A 26299-nucleotide genomic window follows, 5' to 3' on the forward strand; every position below is an offset into this window, starting at 1 on the left:
AAATTCCGGGACATCGCATGATTTATTTCAAAAAGAAAACTTTTTCAACGGGGTGTCAAATGATTTTTATCCTTGCATATTTCTTGACATTATTATATATTTTTTCTGACCTTGCGCTGATCCAAGTGCCTTGCCTTCGTTTGGCTTACCCCCACGTGTGTCATGCGGACATGTAACTACGAGTAATGCACTCTTTCTCAGACTAAACTCATACCTACTTAGCAGTGGAGTTGCGGTCATTTATTTATGCGTTGATCCTGGCGACTTATTTCATTTTGGCTTGCCCCCACATGTGTCATGCGGACATCCAACTACGGATAAGTGCCCTTCACAACTTAACTTGTCAATCATGGGTTTACCCATTGCGTTGACAGTGGAGTTGTTATTCAATTTTATTTTTAAAAAAATAGCAAGGTTGAAAATAAATTACCTAACCCTCAAATTTAAAATGCGGCAATGTCCTCATTGCCAAAAGATTGAAAGAAGTCATGCGATGTTCTTTAGATAGCTTCGTAAAGAGAGTTTGAAAGAAAGCTAGCAGTCTCCTAATTGCTAGAAATATTTCATGAGGTGACTATCTTAGAATTAAGTTGATTCTAGTACATACGAAAGAAATAAAAGCATGTTTTTCATCATTGAAATCATAATCGGCAAAGAGACAGCATGCAGTGACTCACTAAACTTATCAATATTAAATGATTGCGGTAATAAAAAAGGATGCGGTGATAAAACTTTTAAAATCAAAATGCGATGTGATAGTGTAAAATTTGAAATAAGGTTAAGGAAGAATACAACCCCCAAATTTGTGTTGTCGCCCGCATTGTGTGTTGATGCATCATTCTTTGCGGCGATCTATTTTCTTTTGGATTGCAGTGGTGGAATAAGATAAGTTGTTTCTTTGTGTAACACCTCCGCAATCCTGCGCCTCGATTGTTGCAAGAAATACAGTAAGAGGGTCAAATAATTTTAAACAAAACAAAATATTTTTTTTTTAGAATAAGAATAGATAAAGACTGAAAAGATATAGTGAAGTGAAAATTCTGAGTAGTAGAGAAGAATTGAAGATTGATTCCATGATTCCCAAAACTTGCGTCCCTGATGAATTTCGATCGTCTGATAGCGCAAGGACCACCTACATCTTTCTTTATTCAAAGTTTCTCAGTTCCACAAAGTCGACTTGACGATGCCAGCCTTCTCCGTGATAAGCTTTTACTCGCAGCCCATTAACTTTGAATATGTTGGTTCCATCATCATTTGATAATTCAACCGCGCCATGTGGAAATACCTCTCTAACTATGAATGATCTGGACCAACGTGACTTTAGTTTCCCAGGGAAGAGTCGTAGACGTGAGTTGAATAGTAAGACCCTCTGTCCGATTTGGAGGTTCTTGCTGCATATGAAGGATGTCTTCGGTATTTATAAAGCTTTCGGGGTGAAAGGCAACTTCTCTCTTATGATTGCACAGATGGGATGACTTTAATTCCTTGACTAATGTGCCGAATATTTGTCACTAAAAAGTTGAATGTACTTGTTATCATTATCGGCCGTCAACTTAATTCGGATTCGACCGTCATCAGCTTTATGTCCCATCGTGATTAATTATGTCTTTCACCTAGATGCGCCCACCAAGTTGTGCCGACTTTATGCGGCAATCCTTCTCGAGCAGATGTTTGTGAACACAAATCACCGTAAAGCCTTGTAGTAATGCTACGCTCGTCCACTGATTTCTTATGATCGCTCTTTTTGTCTTGCTTCAACGCATATTCTGCATAAAAATACAAAAATCACCTATTTCTATGTGATGAACGCATGCGACCGCAATGTTATAAACTTAATGCTTTTGGACGCAATCTAACATATTTTATCAACGCAAGCCAACATTATTTAAGAACTTAGCACTATGATAACGTGCATTTCTTCCCGTTATCAATCATCTATACGATCGTGGCCTATTTTCTAAACAATCGCATACCGCTTCCTAAATGATCAAGCTTCGTCTATACGGTAGACATCAGCCTTCTCCCACTTGCTTGGTCGTCGTATACGATCTTCTTCTCCTCCTTCCCTCTACCAAATTCAATAGAGCCCACACCTCCTGGATTCTCACACCCAAAATACTGAGGGTTCTAAGTGGTGGTGTCCTCCCCATTGCTGTGTTCGTGTGGAGGCCTTTCGTGGGTAAACAACTGGGTTTTTGGTGTACGATTTGCTTAGACTTCTCAACGAGAGCGAGAGGAGCAGTCCCTGTTTGAGAGCGAGATTTTGGTGAAGAAGAGTTCTTCAGTTGGTATGTATTTCGTTCTCTTGTTATTTAGTTGTTTGAAAGCATGCCGGTAATTTTTCGTATATTGCATAACTTGTCTGTTAGATTTTGAATGTGGTAATTTTGTCACAATGTTTTGGGAACGATCTCGCTTCTATTCAGAGGTACTCTTGTATAAGAGTTCCTTCAATTGGTATCAGAGTTAGGTTATGATATTCCAAATTCATTGATGCAAAGAATTGCATTTACTTTCTTGGTGGGTAAAAGCATATTTGTTCTCTGTTTAAGTGTTAAATAGTTTGTGGATGTGGGATTAATGGATTTTCTAGGATGAAGAATCTGGTTGTTTAAATTCTTTTACATTTGAAGTTAATTGTAAAGGCCCAGTGTTTTGGGCATATTAATTGCTATCAAGTCTGTAACTTCAAAGTTGTTTGAGTTTGTAAGTCGTTCGTGAAGAAGCTTTAAGGCAAGGGTTGCTATTCTTCAAGGATGAAGACGACCAAGTGTTGGTCGGGTCATGTAAACGATGGGGTAGACAAATTATTGAGTATCAGATACTTGGGAGCAGGTTGACGCGCGCGCACTAGAGGATCGTGCAACTCAGCAAGCTTCATCTCTTTGTTCCTGACTACACTCGCTGAGTAAATCATTTACTTAATTGTTTGTTAAGTGATTGTCTAGACAATCGGGCTTCGCAGCTATGTTGTCGTCTAAACAATCGTTCAGAACTCGCTTGTTTTGTCGTGTGCGCCAAATGATTGGGTACCTCATCCTTCATCGCATAGTTATTGGTACTCGATTGTCGCCAAATGATTGTATACCTGGCCGCATTTACTAAACGATGGGAGCTTTGCTTGATGGTTCAAGACCCGATTCGTCTGTGAACTTGTTTGCTTGATGAAAAATGTAATAGATAGAGTTTTTCTTTCCCGTTTTGAGGTGGTTCATCCCGGTCCATTAATCTTTGTTAATGTACATAGGATGTATGTTTATTTATATGTCATATAGTATGTCATATAGAAGAAATCCCACCTTAGGTTATGCATTGGCCATGCATCATCTCTTTATTATAAGTGTTATAATTTAAAGAAGCATGATTTAAATTACGTAAGAGCATGCTCATGCATCTAAGAGTTATATTTATGCATGCATAAAGCATTGACATACATCATTTTTATATTATAAGTGTTATAGTATAAGGGTGTATGGAGCATGTTTGCTTGGTTTGTTACTAGTATATAAAAGTTATGTATAGAAATGAATGGACATTGCATGAAGCATGACACAGGTTAAATTTATAAGTGTTATAAATACCTAGTTGTGTGGCAATCTGGTTTTAGCTGTTTCTTTTATAATGGTTATAAGGAAATTAGAACTAACATCTATAAGAAAGACGTGCATGCCAACTTAGATTTGAATCATGGTTTTAAAATTGTTTTAAAACTTGGTAGATAGACCTAAGATCACAGTTCTAATATGATTAGCAACCTTAGGCTTTAATCTTTTAATTAGTTTAATAGGATTAAATTGACTAATAAAAGGTTAAAGTGTAGCAAATCTATCTATAAGGGACCTTTTGTCCAAGGCGGGTTCTATCTAGGCTGGGGTATTTAAGGTGATGGAAGCGGAACAACCCTACCTAGAAAAGTGAATTAAATAGATTTGATGCATGCATGCAAGATTGAGGACAACCCATTAAAGGGTTTAAGGTGACTACTTGAACTTGTTTGATTTCAAAGATAAAAGTTGTTTTTTAGCAGATTAAACTGACTTAGATTAAAATCAGTAGCTTGATGGTCTAAGTTAATGAACCCCTAGGTAGAACATTCAGTGGGAGGTACTTGGGGTATCTAATGCTTCATTTAAACCTCTCGCGTTTCTCCCTTTATTGTACACACCATGAGATCTATCCTCGGCCTCGTGGCACCTTGGGAGTGTCCCCCCTAAAGGATGGTGTTTGGATGGGTCAATATCAAGGTGGATGGAGAGAATGTTTATAGTAAGTGGGAGCGGGACATGCGACAGCATATCCCATGGTCTCTCTTATTAGGTTGGATAAAGTTTATGTGCATCGCCTCGAGGCACCTGGGAGTGTCTCCCTATAGGATGGCAGTTTTGCACGTTTCTTTATTTAATCTTTTGTATAGGATAAGGTTACTTAATCTCTTGTCTTAATTTGTTTTTTCCCTATGGTGGGCGCATTAGGGCAGGACTCTGGGCCGAAAACTTGGGGTTACACTTACAGGAAATTGTTAAGGGCCAATAGTTCTGAACCGAACAAATGGTGACTGTTAGGTGCAATTCTAAACGTTGGTTCTGCTTAATGGTTGAGAGTGTCTCATCCTAGTGAAAGGGCATCTAATCACCCCAACAGTGACGTTTGTCCTACCTCATCGGGGCATCATTGTGAAATAAAAGTCTTTTCACTTAGGGTACTTGAAAACTATTTTGGTAAAACTAAAATTGGTGTTAAAATGTGGTTTAAGCATAGACTTATAATAGTTTGTTCATTTTTCAACAACGATTTTAAAATGGCTATAGCCACAATTTCTCTTTTAAGCGTCGAAAAACTAACTGGTGAGAATTACGCTAGTTGGAAACATATGATCATGACTATACTTATCATCGAGGATCTCATGTTCGTCCTTACAGAGGAGCGTTATCCTATTCCACCTCCTAACGCCGCTCGAAATGTTGGGGAGGTGTATGAACGTTAGACACGAGTGAACGAGAAGGCTCGAGCCTATATCTTGGCCAGTCTTAACGACGTGCTAGCCAAGAAGCATGAGCCCATGGTCTCAGCGCGTGAGATCATGGAGTCCCTACGGGGTATGTTCGGAAAACCGTCTGGGCAGTTCAAGCATGAGGCTTTTAAACACATCTTCAACTCCAAAATGGAGGAAGACACCTCTGTTCGTGAACATGTGCTTAACATGATGGTCCACTTCAATATGGCAGAGATGAATGGGTTTAGGATCGATAAGGGTAGTTAGGTTAGCATAATTCTTCATTTGTTGCCTGAAAGCTTCCAGCACTTTGTTAGCAATGCGATTCTTAACAAAGTGGACTATACCCTTACAACTCTCCTCAATAAGTTGCAGACATATCAATCCTTATTGAAAAGTAAGGAAAAGAGGGGAGGTGAGGAAAATGTTGCCTCATCTTCAAAGATGTTCCATCGAGGTTCGACCTCGGGGATGAAGTCTGCACCTTCTACTTCTAACACTTGAAAGTGGAAGAAGAAGAAAGGTAGTAACGAGAAGGGGAAGGCGCCTGCTAACCCACCACTTGCCGTCCAGCACAATAGGCGTCCAAAGCTCGTTGGCAAGGGAAAATGTTTCCACTGCAACCAAGACGAACACTGGAAGAGGAATTGTCCTTGCTGGCTTAAGGAGAAGAAGGCAGCCAAGGCTAAGTCAAAACAAGGTAAATATGATTTACTAGTTTTAGAACTTGCTTAGTGAAGAATGATGATTTTTCCTGGATTATTAATTCAGGTACCACTAATCATGTTTGTTCTTCTTTTCAGGGGATTAGATCCTCGCGGCAGCTGGAGGCTAGTGAGATGACGATACGAGTAGGTATCGGGCATGTCGTCTCAGCTGTGGCAGTGGTAAAGATTTAGTAGACTTTACATAACAAATTTCTTATTTTACAAGATGTATTTGTAGTTCCTGAGTTGAAAAGGAACTTGATTTCTGTAAAGTGCTTGTTACAATGTAAATATACTCTTAATTTTAATGTGAATAAAGTGTATTCATGAGGATGGAGTTGAGATCTATAAGAAAAACTGGAAAATAACTTGTATGTGCTAAGGCCATTAGTATCAAGTTCCCTCCATAGCATAGAGATGTTTAAAACTGTCGTAACTCAAAATAAATGTCAACGGGTTTCTCCAAAAGAAAATGCCCTGTTAGAGTATATCAAGAAGCAACAAGAATCAATAAGCACTCTAATTCATTAATTTTGGCAATAACTATAGCATGCTCATACAAAAACAAGAGAGTTTCAAGCCATACCTTTGTAGAACTTCTTGAAATCTTGATTTTCAGTTGTAAGCTACTCCAGATCTTACTGTGAATCACCTCAAGATCTTCCCCACTATTTTTTTAGAGTTTAGATTGAGTTGTGGGACTCAAAATCAGCTTGAATGAAGGGAAATTGGAGAAGAACTCACTACAACAACCCACTTGAAGAACAACTTCTTCAGCTCGAAATTTTTTAGCAAAATTCTATAGATGCATGCCTCAATTTGACTCCAATCTTCTCTATTTATTGCAGGCCTTTCATGTAAAGAAGATGGCTGCATGAGATGCAACTCATGCTTGGACTTATTGAAGCCAAATATAAATGGGTTTGGTGTGAGCTAGTTGAAGGTTTAATGGAAAAATCCATAGTTCCATTTTGTGTTATTTTTCCAACTTTTCAATTTTTTACCAAATGATTTCAAAAATCAATTTGATTTCAAATATTAAAAATATTATTAATTTTGCAAAATTAATTTCATAAATTAATTTTCTAATAAAATTAATAAATAATTATTTAATTAATTTAATTAATTCTAATTAATTTAATATCAAATATTAAATTAATTTTACACAAATCCACCTTCATATATTAAAATCATATTTAAATATTAATTCTTCTATTCCGTTTAATTCTTAAAATTAAACGTGTAATTATATCTCATATAATTACTAATTCTTTTAATTCTAATTTGAATGTTTCAAATTAACTTATCACGCTACTCTAAAGCTAATCTATTGATGAGCTAATATAGGGACCTTGTGAACCTACAGATCATGGGCTTCAATGATCCGAGATTAATTGGCTAAACTCATTACACCGAATTAACCCACATTCGTTAACTAATGGGTCACTCCACTAAAGCCCATAATTGAACTTCCCTCACTGTAGATATATTATGTCCACTCGATATAATCATGATTAGTAAATTGATCCTTCACAGGTTATTTGTAATCACAGCTGGGTTAAGATCACCGTTTTACCCTTGTGAATACATCTCGTTCCTTAAGTTCCCATTGACCCTCTAATAAATAATTTGATTCATAATACTTATGAATCAAGTCATTTCTCTATCATGAGAAGGCGGGGCCCCGATTGTTCAAGACTTGGAATCAGTACTTAAGAGAACAACCTATCTGCTAACCCTAAATCAGGTAGGAGTGAATTCCATCTTGCAGGGCTATGTCCCTAGCTATTCATCCAGTCTTATCCCCAAAATGGAAGGTTTATTGAGCAGTGCTGTAGGACTACTCTCACACATGTAGGTCAATGGATAATCCCGAACAAACAGGAGTTCATAACTAGCTTAGGATTAAGATCGAGTTATCCTAGGTTACTTAAAATGGAATAGTCAGTTTTAACAGCAAACGGTCGTTATAAAGAAAAGTGACTATTTTGTGGTCCAGTCTATATGCAAACTCATTGCATAGGATGCCCCTACTCACATGTCTTTACATGAATGATCTGTAGATCACATCATTTGTATTACCTACAAAATGGGCCACATCCAATATTGTTACAAGGATGAGATACTCAATTTTATCCATATACTTATTAGACAATTTAGGCTATATACTATTAACTCGATCCTATTTATGTCACCACATAAAGTTAAAGTATTCATACTACAGCCATGGATATGTTTATTGGATTTTCATAATAGAATGAAAAATCAACAACTTTCTTGAATAAATTACTCAATAATATTTTATTGATAAATAGAATGTTTAACATGAACTTTGAGTTCTTGTACATTCCCATCATGCCTAACTTTGCCACCTTCGATTAGGGCACATCATTCTCAATAGGATAGCCAAAACCAATCGATGAGCTACGGAGACATATCACCGGTAAGCTCCTTCTTTTCTTCATTTGCTTTAAGTCACCTCCTCCAAACCCTCGCCAAAACTTCAAAAACCCCATTCCGAACCAAGCCTTTGCACTGGGCCTTCTTCTATTTCCAGTGACCATCTCGGTTGAAACCCATCAAAACCACCACAAACCCTTCCTCTAAAACCCACCAAAAAACCCAAAACGCCCTCAAAATCGAGGCAGCAGTGCCTTCTTCCTCCGCGCTGCCAGAAACCTTTACACCAAGCCCGCCACCACCACTTCATTTCAAATATTACTTCGGTTGGTCGGGACACATGACCCTATCCCTGCTTATCTGATAAACGTGCCATCGCCCGCAGTGCGGTCCACCTCCCCCACTATCCATTCCAAAACCTTAGCCACCATTTACCCGATTGAAGCCGATGTAGCCAGCCAACCCCTTCTATCGCATTCACCATTATCATTTCATTCTCCTGAGTCACCGTATACCTATCCGCACCACAATCACTCCACCAAGGGGGGCCCATCTCTTATAGTCCTGCATCATAGCGAAACAACGAGAAACTAGCGAAATTGGCTCGAGAGACGAGCAAGAAGGTCTTCGGAGCAATCTTGGCAAGTTTGAAATTAGGGCCAAGAAAGGAATAAGTGAGTGCATCCTGACCCAACCAACGCATCACTTTCAATCGATGAATCGGAGCGCTATGCAATGATGCTTTAAGCTAAGTTGGAAGAAGATGAAGATTGAAGATGAAGAAAGGGAAGTTGGCTTGGACGCGTCGCACTCATTATTTGACGCGAATGAAGGGCCATCAAAAAGCAAAGAGAGTGATGAAAAAAAGAAAATTAATTTTAGAAGAAGAAAGAAGCAGTCGCATCTAGGTCCTAGGTGCAACGCATAGAGCTACTCAAGGCATATAGCATTAGAAAAGAATTGAATAGTATCAGCCCGCAAGGCAGGGTGAAGGGAATCAACTCTCCAAAGTGAATTGGAAAATGAATTAAGGGAGCTGGCGCGGGAAGCCAAAGCACATGAGGCGAGCAAGCATAAGGTAATTAATGTGTTACCTAAACAGACCACAGGGAGTAAGCACCAGTTTAGTGACATTCTTGCATAGAAGGGCTTCTTCCCCAAACGCAACCCATTACTGGCATACAAGAATTTGGCCCAACCTTGTCCGCCAATTTTACAGTAGTGAGTTCGATATGGAGAAAAGTACGACATTCGTTGATGGTATTTTGGTGTGTTTCTCAGCTGATAATATTAATGAAGTGTTCAATATCATAAGTAACCCAGACGCAGAGGACAACCCATCTTGGAACATCCGACTCCGAGCCAAGTAAAAGATGCGTTAAGAGTAGTGGCCAAGCCTAGAAGCAAATGGCAAACGTCAAAAAATGGAGTAAAGATATTAGCTTCCAGGAACCTGAAACCATATGCGAACTTGTGGTATTATCTTATTAAGAAAAGCATCATGTCTACAACGCATGATGAGACATTGTTAAGAGATCGCGTCCTAGCCACTTATTGTATCATGCAGCACATTCCTCTAGATGTAGGGAGGATAATAAGGGACTAGATCAAAGCCATTAAAGCCAAACCATGAGGACAACTTTATTTCCCTTGGCTGATTTACGTGTTGTGTGAACGCGGGGGTATCCATCTAGGGGATGATTATGAAGAGATCGATGGTCTGATGGACATCAAGTTGACCAGGCATTTGCTTCACGGTTCACTGCACCAGCCTACCTTACCTCGCAAAGACGCAGCATCTAGACCTCGACCCTCCAACGCACCCCCAAAAGAAGACGCGTCTGGGTGAGTGAACACAATGATGAAGCTTCGAAGAATGAAGATTACGAAGTGAAGCATGCATTTACTGATGAAGAAGTGCGGCCAGACCTAAACATCCCTCTCCCAAACTCACCATTTGCCCCACAAGAAGGGAGTCTTGATCACACGCACCAAGAGCCTACCGAGGTAGATCAAGAAATCCCTAGTCCCCTTCCTTCGCCCTCACCAATTCCAATTCCAACTTTTGTGCCTCCTCCAATCATTTTTGAACCAACTGGGTTAGGGTCAAGTAACATAGGAAATATCGAAGACCCGGTTGAAAGAACTGAAGAGCCAGAACTGCCACAACAACGCATTAATATTGACGAGTTGAAAACTTTCATTAGTGATCAAATCAGACCACTGGTCGCGTCCATTGAAAGTCTTCAACAACAAAATAGGGTTCTAAGGGATTACTTGCGGCAGCAAACAAAAAGAATGCAAGAGCAGTTTGTCTATACAATGCAGTATATTAATCAGGTCTTAGTCGGATGTTTGCCCTGCCACCGCTACTTGCTCACCTTAGAAACCCTCTACAATTTATGGATGAAGACCCTGCAGAAGAACGCAGGGATGACGCGCCATCACAATAAGTATCAGGGTGTTGGTTACTTTGAACTTTGTTTTATTTGATAACCTTTTGTATTTGTTTGCTGTGTTTGTTTATTCCATTAGTTATCCAATGAAAATGAATGAAAATTTCTATCATTTTTTTCCTTGCGTTTATCCTTAGCATACTCTTTTTGTTCTTTAGCTATTTTTCTAGTCTTGTGCATTATTTTACCTCAATGATATTAGCAATATGAAATTTATAAGTACAGAGTAGGCATTAGGAAAATCAACAAAGCCTGAACTTTTCTAAAAGGACTACATGTTTTCCTTCTAACGCATGCAAGCTTTAAATCAAAACTCCTTTCGAAACTCTCAAAGCCTTTTCAAAATTTTGTTTCTCTTTTAGCAATGAGGATTTAGCTGATCTCCAAATTTGGGGATGAGGGAAATCTAAGTTAACGCATTAATCGATTACATCAAAAAAAAAAGAAAAAAAGAAAGGAAACAAAAATAGAAAGATGTTAAACGTAACTCCTCTGTCATTTCTCTAAAAGAAAAACCTCAAATTGGCATGAGTTAAAAAATTGGAACAGGCACTTAGCCGTAGTTGGATGCTCGCATGACACCCATCGAGGTAAGCCAAAACGAAAGTGGGACACCTGGAACAACACATGGGTAATCGAAAATTTATACTTTTTCTTTTTAATCGGCATCTATTTTTTTTATAAAAAAAAAAAAAAACATCTAACGCATTGCTGGTTTAGAAAAGATGGGAATGTTTTGAGAAACGAAAGGAATTGTTGACGAAAAGCTTGTTGCACCTGAAATAAAATATTATTCCTTTTTAGAAAAGAATCAACCTACGTTACATTTTCCAAACTCCAGTCTCAAGCTTATAAGTGAATATGATGAGAGGTGAGCACTGCACACTAAAGACAAGGGAGATAACAAAGAATTATTTATGGAATGCTTGAGGACAAGCATTGTTCAAATTTGGGGGTGTGATAACTTGTAGAAATACAAGTTATTGTAGCTCATAAGTTGGAACAATTAGGGTCTTTAATGATAAAATCTCATCATTTTTAGAAGAAACACATGGAATTACTCAAACATTATCAAACTCAAGCAAAAGAATGTTTATTACTAAAGTACTGTAGCACCAAAGCATGATATTGCAGGATCTCAACAAGAGGCTAACGCATGATTAAGAAAAGTGTCGCAGGCAAAGTCTAACGCATGGGTCATGCGTCAGAGGGATTCAACGCAAGGAAGATTCATTGATTCAGGCTGTTTATGTCAAATCACCACTTGCAAGCATAGTCACCTGCAGCAGTCGGCGTCTGAAAAGCATCTGAGTGTCAGGCGGCTGACTAGGGTATGGAATTTAATGCTGCCCATCATCAAGCTGGAGAAGACCGACGCCTATAAATAGAAGAAATCCCACTAGAAGTAGAAGTTCAGAAGTTCCAAGTTCTCAACTCTCAGTTTTAGTGTCAGTGTTAACTTAGTCTTAGTTTTAGATCTTAGAGTTGTACTATGGTGCCGAGAAGAGCAAGAGGGAAGAGAACCACCACCATCGCTGATCAAAGAGTGGAGGAAGCCGAGCTCGAGAGAGACAATTCTTCCAACTCTTGCACAAGTGGTTGTACACAACTAGAATTGAGCCAAAGAGGAAAAGAGATTGTACTGTGGCTTGACTCATTTCATTTCATCTTACTTATCGCTTTCATCCTTTCATTTGATTAAGTATTGGTTTTGTAAAGACAATCAGTTTCTTTATAAATTCACATATTTGATCTATCATACTTTGCCATTGTTTATTTCTTGTTTATGTTGGATGCATCTATACTTCATGCAAAATTTCATTTCGAATGCTTAAGCCAACTAAATCAATTGGTAAAAGCATCTTTAGCTTAAACTATTCGAGAGAGTAAATAAGCCAGCATCAAGTTAGAATGCCTAGTACATCTAGAGATAGACTCACTGGTGCTTTATTACATCTTGTGTTTGACGCATACATCCTAGAGATAGGTATTGTATGATATTCGCATTGAGAAGTGTCGAATATAGTCTTAACACATAAACAGAGATAAACAAGTCATCTCATTCACATCATATTCTAGTTTGCGTACATCCAACTTAGATCGACACATATCACTTGCATCAAAATCCATTTTCACACGACCCATCATTCTCTACTCGACCCTTTTGTATCTTCTTGCACACACACACAGCACCTTAGTGTAAATAACTCATTTCTACATACACTTAGGATATCCCTACAGTTACAACGCATTGTCTATATTAGCTTTAATCTGAATCCCTGAGTTCGACCTTGGATTTACCAAGAACCTAAGTTGGATTTATACTTGGATCTGATTTAGGAAAAATTGAACGTCAATAGAGGAGTGTCATATGTCCTGTTGCACATCTTTAACACATCAACACGTTACTAACGCATCAACGCATCATTCATACTTAAAACTTATTTTTCCAAATTATTTTTCCAACGAATCACGAAATCAACGAACAAAGTGTAATTGAACTTTCTTAGCTCTTAATTCAAGTATTTATGTTATTCTAATGTTTTCAAACTATTTAGTGGATTGAAAACATGACAAGCCAAGCACGATCTCCAACATGCTGGTCTTCTCCAAAATGAAACCTATAAAGGTAAATTTGCATTATACTTTAACAAATTATTTTCATTCAAACATAAGAATAATCATTTTCAATTTCTTTACATGCAGTGCCCCGTCTATATGCAAAAATATATACATGAAATAGTGCATAATTCTAGCACTTCCATTATTAGCCTCGTACATAAATTATTTATTTTTTATATGCTAGCTACAATTTAATAAATGATGTAAACTTATGTTGAGTTTATTTTTTTTTTCTTTTTGTAGTTCAATACAAAAAATGCATATACCCAGGAAGATTGACGTAATTTGAACACAATGGACAAGTTTTGTTGGCTAATTTGTGTAAGGTTGCACTTATTGTTTTTCTATCTTAATAGAATGTAAATACTAGTTTAGAATAAATCTTGACAAATTTTGAGTAAAATATGCAAGTTTAGAATGAATTAGAAGTACTAATCGTTGTTTGTAGATAAACGAATTATTATCTAACCATGATCTTTTTGTTGGGAAATTTGTGTATAATTTTTTTTGTTTGTGGGTATTTGGTGCAAGTACTCATGGGAGTACTAATTGATGTTTGTGAATGGATAAATGATTATTAATATTATAGAATCGGCATAAATACCATTTTTGGCAACACAACTGCTTGCGTTGGCATATGTTTTTTCCCAACAAAATACAATTTGCATCGAGAAAAGCATAGTCCTAAACAACAAAATTTCAATTCAATATGTAGATTTCTGCCCACGTTTATTTGCGTCGACATAAGTTGTTTATAATTTTATATATTTTTTGTAACCATTAAATAACCAATTTTTTATTTCCTTAATACCTAATTATGCACAAATAAAAAATAATTTTCAAAAAAATCAATTGAGAATGAATATAATAAAAGTAAGCTTATATATTTAAAAATAAGATTAATATTCAATACACACGCTATAAAATTTTACGAACAAAAATTGTATATACAATTATATTTGAGCTTTTCTAACTTCTTACAAATCCCCTATACCAAAAAAAAAGTTTAATTTTCCCTAAGCCAAAATACCAAAGGCCAAAATAAGTGAGATATTAAACCAAACTAAGTAGTCATCTCATAAAATCTTCTTGCAATTTCCAAAAAATGATCTTTAAGAATTTACATGAACAACCTGAAATAGGAAGAACAAAATGTTTTAAATGGTTATGAGGAATGATCCCTCTCTTAAGCTACAAACAAGTTGTCAATGTTCATAATTAAAACATGAACACCACAAACAATGATTTTACTATCTAAAAAGTGATTAAAATTGTTATAATTAAGACGTGAACCTCTCCCCACATTACGAGCAACATATATAACATATACATCCCCCCTCCCCTCCCAATCCTTCCAACTACTTCCAACAACTCTAATTCATCATTTTCACCTTCATCTGCTTTTGGAACGTCCCATACGTATTTATTTTGGACAATTTGCACAACTTTCCAACTATTGCCAAGTTTATTGTCGTTGATGTAAAAGACTTGTTTGGCTTGAGTTGCAAAGATGAAGGGCTCATCTGTATTCCAATAATGAGATGTATTTATTGACATGAACCCTAAATCCTATCGTACTTTATTTTTCTATGAACCCTAAATCCTGTCGTACTTTATTTTTCTTAGGGTCTGTGTCAAACCACTTACATTTGAAAAGGATCGCACGTCTTCCATTGCTATATTATAAGTCCAATACATCAACTAGTATACCATGGTAATTACTTTCAACACCTTTTGTTTCTCCAGGCACCATGATGCCACTGTTTTAAGTTGATCTTTTATTGCCATGATTAATACAGTGAAAACGAACTCCATTGACAATGCAACCATTGTAGGAGCGGACTTGATTAGAAGGACCAAGTGATATTGAGTAAAGATCATCAGATGCTTTCTTTGATGCAGTGAGTAAACCTATTAATACTTAATGGATTATTGGAACTCAATATTTTTTAACTCATCAAATATCTAATTGAAGAAGTATACTTACATGATCTTTGAACCAAGTAGGGAATTGTGATTGATGCCTTTGAGATAATTTTGATGTTGTGTCTGATCGAGTATGAATCAATCTCAAATGTTCCCTAGTCATAAATTTAACATTAGATATAATATCGAATTTGAAAAATATGGATATTAACTAAACATATAGGATCTGAAACATGCCTATGATAAGACGTTATCTCAGAGTTGTTCAATATATACCAATGTGCAATTCTTTTCTCATTTTCAGTTAGCGTCTTCGCAATAGACCCCCCTAATGGTCGTACATTTTGCCTAAACACATCAAAATCTCCACAACTTGGGCCATGGAGAATTGAATCATCATTATGTGGGTCCCTATTGAATCTAGTTTCTATTCCAGATAGATACATGGAACAAAAAGTCAAAGATTCTTTCATGATAAATCCTTCTGCTATTGAACCCTTAGGACGAGCTTTGTTTCTTACGTATTGTTTCAAGGTTCACAAGCTTCTCTCAATAGGGTACATCCAACTATATGTAACTAGAACAACAACCTTTGCTTCATAAGACAAGTGAACAGCAAGATGAACCATTACATCAAAAAAAGCCGGTGGAAATTTTTTTTCAAACTTACATAATATGAGTACAATATCTGATTGCAATTGGTCCAAGTCTATGACACATATTACTTTCGCACATAAATCACGAAAAAATTTACATAACTCCACAATAGGTGTATACACATCCTCTCATAAGTATGCTCGAACACCAATAGGAATAAGTTGCTGGAGTAAAATATGAGAGTCGTATGTCTTTAATCCCCATAATTTTCCATCATTCACACTAACACATCGTGATATATTTGAGGCAAACCCATCAGGAAACTTAACTGATTTCAAGAACTTACAAAAAGCTATCTTCTCACTTGTAGTTAGAGTATATGATGCATGTGGTTTTACACATTTAGATCCTTCTTTTTGTAAGTGTAAGTCCTTTCGTATATTCAAATCTTCATGGTCCAAACAGGCATTTGTCATGTCTTTCGTTTTTCCTTCAATATTCATCAAAGTCCCAAGCAAGCTATCGCATATGTTTTTTTCAATATGCATGACATCTAACTTATGTCGTAACATTAGTTTAGACTAGTATGGGAGCTCAAAAAATATACTTTTTTTTTGTCCAATTAATAGTCCTTTTTCTTTTTTTATCTCATTTGGATGGATGCTTACTTAGTACAGAAAAGTTTAGTGCATTGACTTGTTCTAGGATCTCATCTCCATTCATTACAATAGATGGAGGTCTACGCTTTAATTTACCATCATGTTGCTTACTCTTACGCCAATTGTGGTTATTTGGAAGTTAACGTCGATGACACATGAAAGAGATTTTTCCTCTTATCTTAAACGATGATCTATTTTGTTCACAAATGGGGCATGCTTAATAACATTTGGTACTCCATACTGACAAGTCCCCATATGTAGGAAAGTCATTAATGGTCCACAACAAACATGCACGTAACTGAAAGTACCCCCCACTCATGCAATCGTAAGTGCTCACACCATTGTTCCATAATTCTTTCAACTCTTCAATCAGTCGTTGTAAATAGACGTCAATTTCTTTTCTAGGAGACTTTGGTCCTGGTATAAGTAAAGACATGAAAAAATTAGATTCCTTCATGTACTTCCATGGTGGCAAATTGTAAGGAACAAGCATCACGGGCCACATGCTATATGCAATGCTTATATTCCCAAATGGATTAAATCCATTGGAAGCTAAGGCTAACCGAATATTCCTTGGTTCTGAAGCAAATTCAGGAAACTCTCTATCAAAACATTTCCACCCTTCAACATCAGCTAGATGTCGCAACACACCATCGATTTCAACTCATTTATCCTTATGCCATCGCATCTCAGAAGCAATGTGTTTTGATGAAAGCAATCACTTCAACCTCGGTATTAATGGAAAATGACGTAAAATTTTGTTTGGGGTCTTCTTATTCTTGCCATCCTTTATTTTGTATCGAGACTCACCATACACTGAATAACTTTTACAACTAGAATATCTTTTCCAAAATAAAACATAGTCGTACTTGCAAGCATGAATAGAATCATATCCTAGTCCTAGGTCACGTAATTTCCTCTTGGCTTCATAAAAAGAATTAGGTATGCATGCACCAGTTGGAAAGGCATCTTTAAACAAATCTAGTAACATATCAAAGGATTTGTTACTCCAATTATTGAGAACCTTAATATGCATTAATCTCACCAAAAAGTTCAATGAGGAAAATTTTGTACAACTAGGGTACAATGGGTTACATGTTTCATCCATCAACTCCTAAAAAATGTTTGAAGTATCCCTTTGTTCGATGTTCTCAGGCATTTCATCTCCAAAGTCTTCTTCATCTTCATCATATGCCCCTTCTCTCATCGGTCCTTGCAAATCATTTAAAAGATTGAACAACTTATCATCATCATTGTGTTCAGTAGGTTCTTCCCTTAATCCATCATCCACTAAAGGAGCTAAGGAGTCGTGACTCTTTGAAATTGAGCTAAATTTACCGGTTCTCCATGATAAATCCATCGACTATATGAAGGATATATTCTATTAGCAAATAAATGTCGTTGTACTCCATCTAATGTTTGAGACATTGAATTCTGCAACTTTTACACGAGCATCTCATTTTCCCCTCTCCATTTATATGACACTTTGCCACTTCCATGAATTTCGCGACTCTGTCAATGTATTCTCTTGAAAATCTATCTCTAAGCTTAATCCAATCCTTATTCATCGTTGAACCAAATGAATAAAACATGTCTATGTTTTTGCTATATGAAGGAGATTTTTAATCATCTCTAAGTTTAGGCCTTTATGATGAGAACAAGAGAGAAATCACTATATTTCTAGTATTTCTTCTTACTTTACAAAAGGGTGGGTATGCATCAAGTATGTGACGAGAATATTAGTAAGGAAAAATGGTCAAATATTTCCATTTTCTAATTTTACTAGAGTTTTTTTTAAACGACTATTTACTAGAGTTTTTTTAAATGATATGATATCAAATTTACATTTACTTATCAACTTAAGTTTTTCGGGTCAATCGATGATTTAACACTAGCAAGAAAAAAGTGTGAAATTTAGTTAATTTTCTTTAAACATCCTTAGCAATTTCATAAAACTTAAAGCATAATATATCCATAAAAAGGAAAGATTCAACTTCAATCCTAACAAATGAATCTCATCTACAAAATTAAAACCAAAATACACAAATAATTCATCCTTCATTATATCCATCCATTTACAAACCAAAGATAGAATAACAGTTTCATTCATAAACAAATTTATCCTAATTTGAATCTGAAACAAAACCATTTATTAGAATAAGCACGTAGACACAACCTACGAATAACATTTATTAGGAAAAAAAACAAAGAGAAAAAGAACCAACCAGTGCATACAGTGGCGATAATAGTGTGCGATAGCGTGCGTTGGCATTTGGTAGTGGAGCCGTAGTCGTTTGTGTAAAAAATGTAGGGAGAAAGGGAAAATAATAGGAAAATGAGGGGAAATTTTAATCAATGGGGGACTTAAAGGAAGGGAAACGAAATGGATGGGGAGGGTAAACGATTGAAAATTGAAGAAAAAAGAAAAAAAAAACTGGGGGAGGGAGGGGGGTCAGCTGGGGGAATGGGAGGGGAGGGGCTGGAATGATGGAAATCGTGCACGAGGATTTCCATAAGCACGGGAAAGATCATTCCAAATTACAATCATACATGAACTTTACAATTACAGTCATAAAAAAGAGAAAACATTAAGTTATGCATCATTACAGAATTACAGCATGATAATACAAATAATCAAGGAGAACGCTACACATTATTTTTAGACTCATTGCCAAGCTCCTTGATCACGAACGCTCGAACACAGCAACCTCGAACGCTCGTCTCCACACGATCGCTATACAAACGAACACCGTGCACTCAAACTCAGCGATCACCTTGATCACGAACACCCCAAACAACACACATGGTCTCCACAAAACCTTGACAGTGTCGAGTTGATTATAACACCACCAAGAAGGCTAGCTTGGTTATGTTTAGCTCATCGCTTAAGCTGTGTGTCTACCGCCTACAAACACTACACACGTTTAGCTCGCTCCAATTATCGCTTAGTAAATCCTATTTACTTGCAAAATTCCATGAGATTATTTTCGGAGAGAGAAAATCTCAAATTCACAAAATTTAACCTTACTAAAAATAGAGAAAACAATTTTTCTTTTATCTCACGGTTACCATGAAACCACCAAATAACCTCCACTCAATTGGTTATTAGAGAAAAATAATTAATTCCAATAATTAATATTATTATAATATTAAATGATAACTAACTTACCATAATATATTTATAACCTATAGTTTTAATATTTCATCTCATGAAACATAATAAACCATAGCTCTTTTTTTGATTCCATGGTACTTAATGTAAATCTCATTTACATTAATCCTCTATTAGATGTATCTCATACATCATTCCGATCATATCATATATAATTGAATTACCTCTTGTCAATTTGAACATTTCAAATCAACACCAAGAACTGATCCTCAATTGAATCCATTGAGCTACCAAGGGGACCTTATGGACCTGTAGCTCGAAGCTCCAATGGTACGTGAATAACTGACTAAACTCTTTAGTCACAAGATCCACAATCCGTTAACTGCCAGGCACTCCACTAAAGACCGACAGCTGAACTCTTCTTACAACAAATATATTATGTGTCTATCTTAACCAATCAACAGTGTGACAACCCTTCACAAATCACTCGTAAGTACAGCTCAGCCAATAACCGTTATACCCTTGTAGTTACATCTAACTCCTTAAGTATTACTGATCCATCTAATGAACATAAGTCATAGTCCTACTATGACTGAGTCCTCTCTTCTAAAGAGAAGTTGTGGTCACTATGTTCAAGCCCTAGAATCAGCCCTTAAGGGGGCAATCTCTCTACTTATCCCTGCTTCGGGAAAGGAGTGAATTCCATTTTATGTAATGAGTTCCAAGCTCCTAGATCAGACAAGTCCCCAAAAAGGTAGGCATGTTGAGATGGCAATCTAGCCAGTCTCGCCCATACTCAAAGGACCGCCCTCAAAGGCAGAAGTTCCCAAAATACTCAGGATTGAGGTTGTGTCACCTATGGTCGTTTAGGTGAGACGTAAGTGTCTAGTATCAATGCTGTTATATGCAGAATCTAATTATCTCGTAGTCCGATCTTATACAAACTCTTTGTATAGGACACCCCCGCTCGCACGTCTCCACATGAATGGTCAGGATCTACCATCTGTAGTAGTTACAACACTTGCAAACCTCTACAAAGCGGGTCATATCCGTAGTGTCACCAGGATCAGGTATCCAACCTCAATCCTTATGCTACAGACCTATTTAGGTTATCACTTAAAGCATGATTCACTTATATATCACATATACATGCTTAAATTCACATAAGATAACCATGGAGCTTTGTTTATTGGACATGAGTAAATTTTAGAATGAAATAACAATTATTTTATTCATCAAACAATGTTTATCATTACAAACAACGAGACTCTGGGAGAATTAGGACACCAATCCCAACAATCTCCCACTTGTCCTAATGACTCGGGAGATTAATATACAATACAATAAAAAAAACATGTACAATATACAATAAACTAGGGCATACCCCACTATCATCTCCCACTTTCCCTAGACAAGATGCCGCATATCCCGCAGACCTAGACTCTCTAGGTGACCCTCGAACACATTAGCCGTGAGAGCCTTTGTAAAGGGATCTACAACGTTGTGCTCCGATGTGATCTTCATGACTATCACATCACCGCGATGCACAATCTCCCTGATCAAGTGGTATTTCCATTCGATGTGCTTACCTCGATGATGACTTTGAGGCTCCTTTGAATTTGCCACAACCCCGTTGTTATCACAATAAAGAGTGATAGGCAAATCCATATTTGGAACAAGTTCCAAATCTGAAAGAAATTTCCTCAGCCAAACAACATTCTTAGCTGCTTCACAAGTGACTACATATTCGGCTTCCAAAGTGGAGTCTGTGATGCATCCTTGCTTGATGCTTCGCCAGACTGCAACCCTTCCATTTAGAGTGAAAACTGACCCCGATGTCGATTTGTGAGAATCTATATCGGTCTAAAAGTCAAAGTCCGTGTATCCTGTAAGGATCAGATTCTTATCTCTATACACGAGCATGTAGTCCCTCGTTCTCTAAAGATACTTAAGGATCATTTTGACCGAGCGTCCAGTGATCAAATCCTTGATTGGACTGATACCGTCTGACAATCCTTACTGCATAGCAAATGTCGGGTCTGGTACACAACATTGCATACATTAAGCTTCCTACAGCTGAAGCATAGGGAATCCGTTTCATTTCTTCAACCTCTTAAGGTGTCTTAGGATATTGATCCTTAGATAAAACGATTCCATATCTGAAGGGTAATAAACCCCTCTTAGAATCCTGCATTCTATACCTGATCAACATTTAATCGATGTATGATGCTGAGATAGGACTAACCATTTTTTCTTATGATCCTTAATGATCTAGATCCCTAGAACATACTGTGCCTCACCCAAATCTTTCATTTGGAACTGGGCAGCTAGCCATTTTTTAATGTCAGTCAGATACCCTACATCATTCCCAATGAGTAGGATATCATCCTCATACAGTACTAGGAAAGCTACTGAACTGTTGATGATCTTCTTGTATACACAAGGCTCATTAATGTTCTGATCAAAGCCAAACGACTTGACATCAGTGTCAAATCTGATGTTCCAAGATCTAGATTCTTGTTTCAGCACATAATTGGACCTATTGAGCTTGCAAACTCTTTGCTCTTATCTAGAACTATGAACCCCTCTGGTTGAGTCATATAGATGGTCTCCTTAAGATTACAACTAAGAAAGGTAGTCTTGATGTCCATTTTCCATATTTCATAATCATAAAATGTGGCTATGGATAGGAGAATCTGAATAGACTTGAGCATGACAACAGGTGAGAAGGTTTCCTCATAGTCAACTTCCTCGACCTGGGTATAACCCTTTTCCACGAGTCTAGCCTTAAAGGTTTGCATCTTTCCATCTACACCTCTCTTTCGCTTATAGAACCACTTACACCCAATAGCTCTTACCCCATCAGGTGGATCAACAAGCTCCCATAAATTATTGAAGTATATAGACTCTATTTCCTGGTTCATGGCTTTAACCCATTCATCTTTGTCAACGTCCTCCATTGCTTACTTAAAAGACAACGGATCCTCGACCCCATCATTCGTAATGATGTTTTGGGCTTCAATCAAACCCATGTAGCGATCTGATGGGTTCATAACCCTCCCACTACGTCGAGGCAGTCTCAACTCTTGAGCTGGTTGATTAGACGTTCTGACCTCAACAACTCTTGTTGATCTGTTGGCCTATTCAACAACTCTTGTTGAACCCTCAACAGTCTCAGTCTCACTAGAGATCTCACACAAAACGAGCTTACTTCATGGTTTTTGATCCCTCATGTGGTCTTCTTCCAAGAAGATAACGTTTGTAGAAATAAATACTTTGTTCTCACTCGAATCGTAAAAGTATCCACCTCTCGTTTCCTTTGGATAGTCTACAAAGAAGCAAACCTTCAAAAACGGTTCCAACTTCTTTAGGTTAGTCACTAGCACATGTGTCGGATAGCCCCAAATCCCTAAGTGGCGTAAACTACCTTTACGGCCTCTCCATAACTCAAAAGGTGTTTCAGAAAAACTTTTCGAGGGAATGTTGTTCAGGATATAACATGCAATCTACACTGCAAAACTCCAAAATGAGTCTGGAAGATGAGTATAACTCATCATAGACCAAACCATGACCAACAAGGTTCTGGTTCTCCTTTTAGATACACCATTTTGATGAGGTGTACTAGGGGCCAAAAGTTGGGATGCAATCCCATGTTCTATCATATAATTATGGAATTGGAGGTCCATATACTCTCCACCATGATTAGATCGTAGTGTTTTTATCTTCTTACCTAACAAGTTTTCAACTTCAGCCTTATACTCCTTGAACTTATCAAGAGCTTCAGACTTACATTGTATTAGGTAGTGATACCCAAACCTTGAATAATCGTCTATGAAAGAGATGAAATATTCATACCCACCCCAAGCTCTAATATTCATTGAACCACAGAGGTCTGAATGTACAAGCTCCAAGGCTTCCTTGGCTCTATAACCTTTTCCAGTAAAAGTTTGTTTGGTCATCTTGCCTTCGAGGCATGATTCATATACCAACAAGAAGTTGTCTTCTAAACTCTTTAGAAGTCCACTTTTCACCAACTTCTCAATCCTATTAAGGTTGATGTGAACTAACCTTAGATGCCAAAGATAGGTGTTTTCCTTAGGAGAAACCTTTGGTCTTTTAGTTATTGTTATCGTACTGAACATTTCAGTGTTAAACAAGGCTTTTATGACTAAGGGCCTTAGTACATATAAGTTACTTTCCATTGAATCATAACCAATCTCTATTCCATTCTTGAAAATAAACACTTTATTCTCGAAAAGGAGACGGTATATCCTTGTTCAATGAGATAAGAAACCAAGATTAAGTTCCTCTTAATATGAGGAACTACAAAAACGTTATCTAGTAACAGATAACGTTTCTTGTCAACAAATAACTTCAACCTGCCTACAGTAACAGCTGAAATAACGTCACCAGTGCCGACTCGTAGAGTCATCTCTCCCTGTGACAACGTTTGCCAGGAACTGAATCCTTGGTAAGAGGAACTGACATGATTGGTAGCACCCGAATCAAGGATCCAGGCAAAATCATCATTCTCTACCAAACATGTCTCCAAGACCAATAAATCAGATTTACTGTCTTGTCTCCTCTTTTGGAGAGTAGTGGGATCAGTGTCAGGACAACTGACACTATTGGTTTTGTCATCCATCCCTTTATGCTCGAAAAGTAAGAATTGACGTCCAAAAAAATCTTGCAGTGAGTCCATGATCTCGCGTGCAATGACTTAAGGACACTCCTCAACCATGACAAATACGAGGTCGTTTGTAACGAAATACGTTTCACACCATTCTTTCCACTATATGTAATCAGTCATATTAAAAGCACTAAATAGAAATACTAACAAGTTGCTGAAAAGAAAAACACATTGACCTATGTTAGATTTTAAGCAAATACCTTTGTAAAACAAAACAACATCCAATAAGGTTTTAGCAAAACTAATATGAACTTCGTGTGACATCTAGTTTCGCAATGACGCTTTAAAGGTTTAGGACAAAAGCCGCTGAAGGGAGGTCAATTATCCCTCCTCTGAATTGAGAAGTTCTCAATCAGTCATTAATACCAAAATAACTCTTGTTCCTATAACGACTAGCCATAATTGATTTGGCCAAGAGATCATTAACTTACTTAATAATCTCCCGTAAGTGTGACCCGCCATTTTAGGCCCTAGAGATACGCTCCAAAAAGCCAATCCGAAGGGAAAAAATTCGATTAGGGAAAAACCTAAAGCGACTCTATCCATTTCTAGAGTTCACCTTGATCTTGACCAACTACACAAAACCCATCTGAAGTGGGACGCTCCCAGGGCACCACGAGGGAGTCCAAAATGATCTCACGATGTGAACCAATGACAGAGACCATAGGACGTGTTGACATACACCCTTCACCCACTTACTATAAACACTCTCTCCGTTCACCTCGATATTGACTCATGCAAACACCACCTAAAGGGGGATGCTCCCAGGGCATCACGAAGCCAACCATTAATCTCACAGTGTGAACATACAGAGAGAAATGTGAGTGGAATCATAGACATATCAGATACATCTCTTTCTCCCACTGAGTATTTTATAACCTAGGGTTTAGCTTATGTAGAAAAAACACGGCTAAGGACTTTTAGGTTTGCCCAAGTGTAAAATTTACCTTGGATAGTGAAACAACTTTTGATCATCATCCATTAAACTCTTTAACGGAGTCTTTGACCAAATCGTCGAATGCTTGTTGAAAATCTATCTAATTCACCTTTTCAGATAGGTTCCCAGGTAGGGGTGTTACATTTCCATCAACTTAAGAACCTCAGCCTAGCTAGAACCCACCTTAGACAAAAGGTCCCTTATAGATAAATTTAAAACAAATTTGATCTTTTATGCCAACTAATTTAATCTTATTAAAACGATTTTAAAAATCTAGGTTACTAAACTCTTTAGAACCACTTGAACTTAGGTCTATCTCAATCATATTTTAAAACCCTTTTAAAAAACTTGAGTTCACCCTAAGTCTGCATACAACTATTTCTTATTGATTTTAGGTCTAATTTCCTTTATAACACTTATAAACGGAAACCATAACCACAATTCTAAGTTAACACATGCAAGGCATTCATAACGATTATAAACAGCCTAAGTGTCATGCTCAATGCATTGTCCATTCATTGCTACTTCTTTTATATAACACTTATACAAAACAGCAATAAAACAAGCAAAACATGCTTCCATTCACTCTTAGACTATAACACTTATAATAAAATGATGATGCATGATAATGCTATTTGCATGCAAAATATAACTCTTATATTTCATGATGCATGCTCATGCTTTCAAGTAATTTCTTCATGCTAGATTATAACATTTATAATACATGATGCATGAATAATTGCACAACCTAAGGTGAGTTTTAAACTATATGTCAAACACTTTTCCATATAAGCACCATACATCACATGTATTATAAACAAATTTTGATGAACCAGGTAAAATTACCTTAAAAACACAAAATTAAAGTTAACTATTACAAAAACAAGGAATCTCCAGTTCAAACAGGCGAACCGAGTCTTGAACCGCTCGGGCGAGGTAACGCGTCTCCAACCATCGTGTACCAAACTCCCTGCAATCGTTTACACGATAAAATAAACACTTCACTCTATCGCTTAACAATGCTCCCAGAGCTAAACGAACATTTAGCAAATACTACACGATCGTGTACCTTTTACTAAGCGATGAAGTCTGAGGTACGCGATCGCTTAGTGTGCTCCACACAACGCACGCCTTCCGCGATCGTTTAAATGATTACGATGCGACAAAGCACCATCACCTAAACGATCGCCTAGCTAGCGC

The sequence above is a fragment of the Benincasa hispida genome, chromosome 4, assembly GCF_009727055.1.
Source record: "Benincasa hispida cultivar B227 chromosome 4, ASM972705v1, whole genome shotgun sequence".
NCBI lineage: Eukaryota > Viridiplantae > Streptophyta > Magnoliopsida > Cucurbitales > Cucurbitaceae > Benincasa > Benincasa hispida.